This window comes from Malaclemys terrapin, chromosome 6, assembly GCF_027887155.1.
Source record: "Malaclemys terrapin pileata isolate rMalTer1 chromosome 6, rMalTer1.hap1, whole genome shotgun sequence".
Taxonomy (NCBI): Eukaryota; Metazoa; Chordata; order Testudines; family Emydidae; genus Malaclemys; species Malaclemys terrapin.
The window spans coordinates 74,304,043-74,310,042 of record NC_071510.1 but is presented as its reverse complement, the minus strand read 5'-3'; positions in this window follow the sequence as shown (position 1 = coordinate 74,310,042).

The following is a 6,000-nucleotide window of genomic DNA, read 5'->3' as shown; positions in this document are numbered from 1 at the left end:
CACAGAATGATTTACAGCTTTTTTAATCTATTCCATTTTTATCAAGATACAATATTGTTTATCATCACCCAGGGATGTTTCTTCTCATCTGCTATAGAATCATAGAATATCAGGGTTGGAAGGGACCTTAAGAGGTCATCTAATCCAACCCCCCTGCTCAAAGCAGGACCAATCCCCAGACAGATTTTTGCCCTGGTCCCTAAATGGCCCTCTCAAGGATTGAATTTACAACCCTCAGTTTAGCATGCTAATGCTCAAACCACTGAACTATCCCTCCCCCTACAAGGGCTTTTTATTTTTATTATACATTCAGCTATTGCTTTTTTTGTGTATGTTGGTAAAGATTCCATAGTCATTCTCTATTTACAGCAGCAACAATAAAAAGCCAGAAAGTCATAATTGTCATTTTGCATTTCTTCTGCTTTAACAGATATTGTCAAGTCTATGAATATTACATAACACAAGCAAAATACCTACATTCTCCCGATGAATTTACTGCTGTGGAGAGGTATAGTCAGTTTGGTTCTCTTATTTTATAGCTATCTGTAAACAGGCCTCTCACAGTAGGGCTATTGTGTTATAATTTGAAATACATCCAAGAGTCACCCCATGCCAAAACCACCAACCAAGATTTAGTAATAGTCTGACACAATGGTGGTATAGTTAACCCAGCAGGAGAGACCTGTGGGGAGGGGACACTGGGTGGGGGGCAAGGGATGTTGCACCATGATAAAAGGTTATTTAATGATAGCCAAGCTAATACAACTGGTTGTCAAAATAAATAACATGATGGGGATTTATTTAAACTAGAACAAACAGAACTGGATTCCACCTACCTACAAGGATGTTAAATGGACAAAGAATATCTATAATAAAAATGTATAATGATTCAAATACACACACACTCTATAACTTATTACTAAGTGTACTTAACTAAATATAACCCTCTAAATAAAGAAACATATCAATATCTATCTCTGTATGTAAAGGCTATTATCTTATAGGTTATTATTCTTTTATTTTTATTTTTTTAGTCCAAGGTTCTCCTTTCCCCGAATATCTCACTGGGTTCTGTCTAATGCTCAAGTCAGTCTTTGAACCTCAAGCAACTCTCGTGACTTCCTGAGAAGATTGACTTGATTCCAGTCATGCTTGCTTGTCGGGGAGCACATGAGAACAGACCAATGGGATCTGACAGATCTTTGGTTGTCCTATTCCAGATCTCTGGGACCACATGGATCAATGATAGAAGACAACAGGAACTGATGATCAGGAACAAACCAGAACAGATGTTCAGGAACAAACCATCAAACACAGACTGACCTGACCAGCCAGCTTTAAACTAAATGGGACCCCCTTCTGCATATCTGTCTGTCCTGCTCAACCTCAGTCTCTCTCCACTTACAGGTTTCCCCCCGTCCTTCTCTCTGCCTTTTCTCCCTCTCCCTTCAGCGCTGCACATCCTGCCTCTGTTCCTCCATCATCTCCCTCTTTTCCAAGTGTCACTTCCCCTCCCTTTGAGGGAAGGGGCCACCTCCTCTCACTTTCTCAGAGGGAGGGGCTACCTCCTCTCCAGCAAAAAGAGACTGCATTTACCCTGAACCCACCCTAAATCATATATACGCATACAGGGTTGAGTCCTTTTACCATATTTATATGTATATTACTCATATCTTAATAGCTGATTGGTCACATTGTCATCTCCCTCCAATGCGTGCTCACTTAGTGTTGTTTTCTCAGTACTGTCAGGCTGACAGCAGCACTGCTAAATTATTGACTTCAGTCTGTTCTAGCTATAAACAAACTCAGTGAAATGAAGTACATTGAGATACCACAGCTATCACACATGGGCATCTGTGATTAATGAATAACTCAACTTGTCCATGGAGACTACAGAGAGAGGGCAACATTCTGGCTTTTTTTGTTTGTTTGCCAGACACACATTGGAAGCTGGGTGGACAGAGCTGTAGTGTTCAGGCAGAGCTGACCCAAGCCATTCTCCCTGGGCAATGCAGATGCACGCAAAGAGACTCAGTGGGCCACAGGTAATTCATTTAGCAGAGCTCCTTACAGATGGTCCTTCAGAAAGAAGCAGCATGCACTGCCCCTTGTGCCTGCCTCAGGACACAGCAGCTATGCCAGGGGTGGGGCAAATGGCTAGACAACTCTCCCACCCACATGGAGCTCCCTCCTTAGGGATGAGGAGAGTCATGTATATTTTAGCCAGGCCCTCTGTGAATGGGTGAGCATATCTTTTGGAAACCCTCTGGAAGGGATGTGGGGTCTGTTCAGGAACACCTCGTTGAGCCAGTAAAGGGATTGGGGGGGTTATTGAGTGTTCAAAGACATCTGAGGGTTTTACTGCCAGCTGGGAGATAATTATGTGCAACTGAGACTTCAAGCACAGGAGGAGGTATAGCAGCTAAATTTTGTGCAGCTACATGTGTGACATTTAATGCAAATTATTTACTAATATGTAAATTAGCTTATTACATAATTTGCTAATTATTCAGCCATAAACTTCATTTTCAGGTCAATCCACCCTGCCCCAAGCATCAGTGGAGGGAGAACACAGAGCTTCATGAAACTTGGCAGCATACTATACTGGGGTGCCTGAGCATGGGCAGCTAGATTTGTGAAGGTATCTGCACAGAAGATGGGCTTTCTGGGAGGTGGGAAGGTGTGTCTGATGAGGGGGCAGCTGGTTGCAAGCAGGGAGCCTGGGGCCAGGACTGGGTCCTCTATATTGTCTGTCCCTTGGACTTCTTGCCTGCTCCTCCCAGCTCTGCTTCCCCGCTCCCATCCAGCAAGGGGGAGCAGTGAGACAGACATAGCTTCACAGCCTGCAGAGCAGGCATTGCAGCGGTCTCTGTCAGTCACAAGATGCAATTGCAGGCCATTCCTACAGGCCTAGGGTTTGCATGAGTAGCCATAAGGGGCAGCAGCCTGCACGCATAAGTGCCCTAGAAGATATGTTACTGTGACGGGTTGGATCACAGAAACCCCCTTGGGAGCTGCCACACAACGTACCAAGACTACTTCTATTCCTGTTTTTCCTGCCAGCTCAGGACTCCAGCACCCTTTCTTGCTGAGCCAGACACTCCCATCTGCTCCAACACAGACCCAGGGTCTGAATTACTTGCCCCAAAGCTGCAAGTTTACCTGAAAACAGCTCACAGAAGTGTGCTTGTCTTTAGCACTCAGATGCCCAACTCCCATTGGGGTCTAAACCCAAATAAATCCGTTTTACCCTGTATAAAGCTTATACAAGGTAAACTCATAAATTGTTCACCCTCTATAACACTGATAGAGAGATATGCAGAGCTGTTTGCTCCCCCAGGTATTAATACATACTCTGAGTTAATTACTAAGTAGAAAGTGATTTTATTAAATACAGAAAATAGGATGTAAGTGGTTCCAAGTAGTAACAGACAGAACAAAGTAAGTCACCAAATAAAATAAAATGCGCAAATCTATGTCTAATCAAACTGAATACAGATAATCTCACCCTCAGAGATGCTTCAGTAAGCTTTTTCTCAGACGGGACACCTTCCAGGCCTGGGCACAATTCTTTCCCCTGGTACAGCTCTTGTTCCAGCTCAGGTGATAGCTAGGGGATTCTTCATGATGGCTTCTCTCTCCCTCTGTTCTCTTTCCCCCTTTATATATCTTTTGCATAAGGAGGGAACCCTTTGTCCCTCTGGGTTTTCACCCCCAGTGGAAAAGCACCCGGTTAAAGTTGGATTCCAGGTTAGGTGACATGATCACATGTCAATGCAAGACTTCATTATCCACTTGCCAGCACACACATACACAGGAAGACTAACAGGTAAACCCAGCCATCTGCAGACAATGGTCCTGGTTAATGGGAGTCATCAAGATTTCAAACCACTATTAATGGCCCACACTTTGCATAATTACAATAGGCCCTCAGAGTTATATTTCATATTTCTAGTTTCAGATACAAGAGTGGTACATTTATACAAATAGGATGATCACACTCAGTAGATTATAAGCTTTGTAATGATACCTTACAAGAGACCTTTTGCATGAAGCATATTCCAGTTACATTATATTCACTTCTTATGTTTCTATAAAACCATATAGACTGCACAACGTCACAGTTACACTAGATAGGTCTGAGAGTGGAACTCTCATAGGCGAGAGAGGTGTGGACTAGAAAGCTGGACAGAGAGCAGTGGGGAAAGAAAAGCTACCCTCAATGCTCTGTACTACTTCTTTTGTATTTTTGAGTTCACTGCTTATAAAGCTGCATGGAAAGAATAAAACTGGAGACATTTTCCAAATTCATGTCAATTGTATTAACCTAGAACCCCTTCAATAAATCCCAACTGGGAGAGGGTGATTTGTGCGTTCAGCTCAAGGAGGAGGGTGCAACAGGGGAGGCCTCCTCATTCATACTGAGAAAGTGGGGCAATCAGCTAGTTATCTTAGGTGCCTGTATACGAACGCAAGAAGCCTAGGAAACAAGCAGGAAGAATTGCAAGTCCTGGCACAGGCAAGGAACTCTGATGTGATTGGAATAACGGAGACTTGGTGGGGTAACTCACATGACTGGAGCTCTGTCATGGATGGGTATAAATTGTTCAGGAAGGACAAGCGAGGGAGAAAAGGTGGAGGACTTGCACTGTATGTAAGACAGCAATATGATTGCTCAGAACTCCAGTATGAAAGTGGAGAAAAGCCTGTTGAGAGTCTTTGGGTTAAGTTTAGAGGTGAGAGCAACAAGGGTGATGTTATGGTGGGCGTCTGCTATAGACCACCAGACCAGGAGGATGAGGTAGACGAGGCTTTTTTTGGATAACTAACAAGAGTTTCCAGATCACAGGCCCTGGTTCTCATAGGGGGCTTCAATCACCCTGACATCTGCTGGGAGAGCAATACAGCAGTGCACAGACAATCCAGGAAGTTTTTGGAGAGTGTTGGGGACAACTTCCTGTGCAAGTGCTGGAGGAGCCAACTAGGGGCCGTGCACCTCTTGACCTGCTGCTCACAAACAGGGAAGAATTGGTAGGGGAAGCAGAAGTGGGTGGCAACCTGGGCAGCAGTGATCATGAGTTGGTTGAGTTCAGGATCCTGACAAAAGGAAGAAAGGAGAGACACAGAATACGGACTCTGGACTTCAGAAAAGCAGACTGACTCCCTCAGGGAACTGATGGGCAGGATCCCCTGGGAGGCTAATATGATGGGGAAAGGAGTCCAGGAGAGCTGGCTGTATTTTAAAGAAGCCTTATTGAGGGCACAGGAACAAACCATCCTGATGTGCAGAAAGAATAACAAATATGGCAGGTGACCAGCTTGGTTTAACAGAAAAATCTTTGGTGAGCTTAAACACAAAAAGGAAGCTTACAAGAAGTGGAAACTTGGACAGATGACTATGGAGAAGTATAAAAATATTGCTCGAGCATGCTGGGGTGTAATCAGGAAGGCCAAAGCACAATTGGAGTTGCAGCTAGCAAGGGATGTGAAGGGTAACAAAAAGGGTTTTGTACAGAAACAAGAAGGTTAGCAACAAGAAGGTGGTCAGGGAAAGTGTGGGCCCCTTAGTGAATGGGGGAGGCAACCTAGTGATAGATGATGTGGAAAAAGCTGAAGTACTCAATGCTTTTTTTGCCTCGGTCTTCAGAGACAAGTTCAGCTCCCAGACTGCTGCACTGGGCAGCACAGTACGGGGAAGAGGTGAGCAGCCCTCACTGGTGAAAGAACAGGTTAAGGACTATTTAGAAAAGCTGGGGATGCACAAGTCCATGGGTCTGGATCTAATGCATCCCAGGCTGCTGAGGGAGTTGGCTGATGTGATTGCAGAGCCATTGGCCATTATCTTTGAAAACTTGTGGCAATTGGGGGAGATCCTGAATGATTGGAAAAAATGCAAATATAGTGCCCATCTTTAAAAAAGGGAAGAAGGAGAATCCGGGGAACTACAGACCAGTCAGCCTCACCTCAGTCCCCGGAAAAATCATGGAGCAGGTCCTCAAG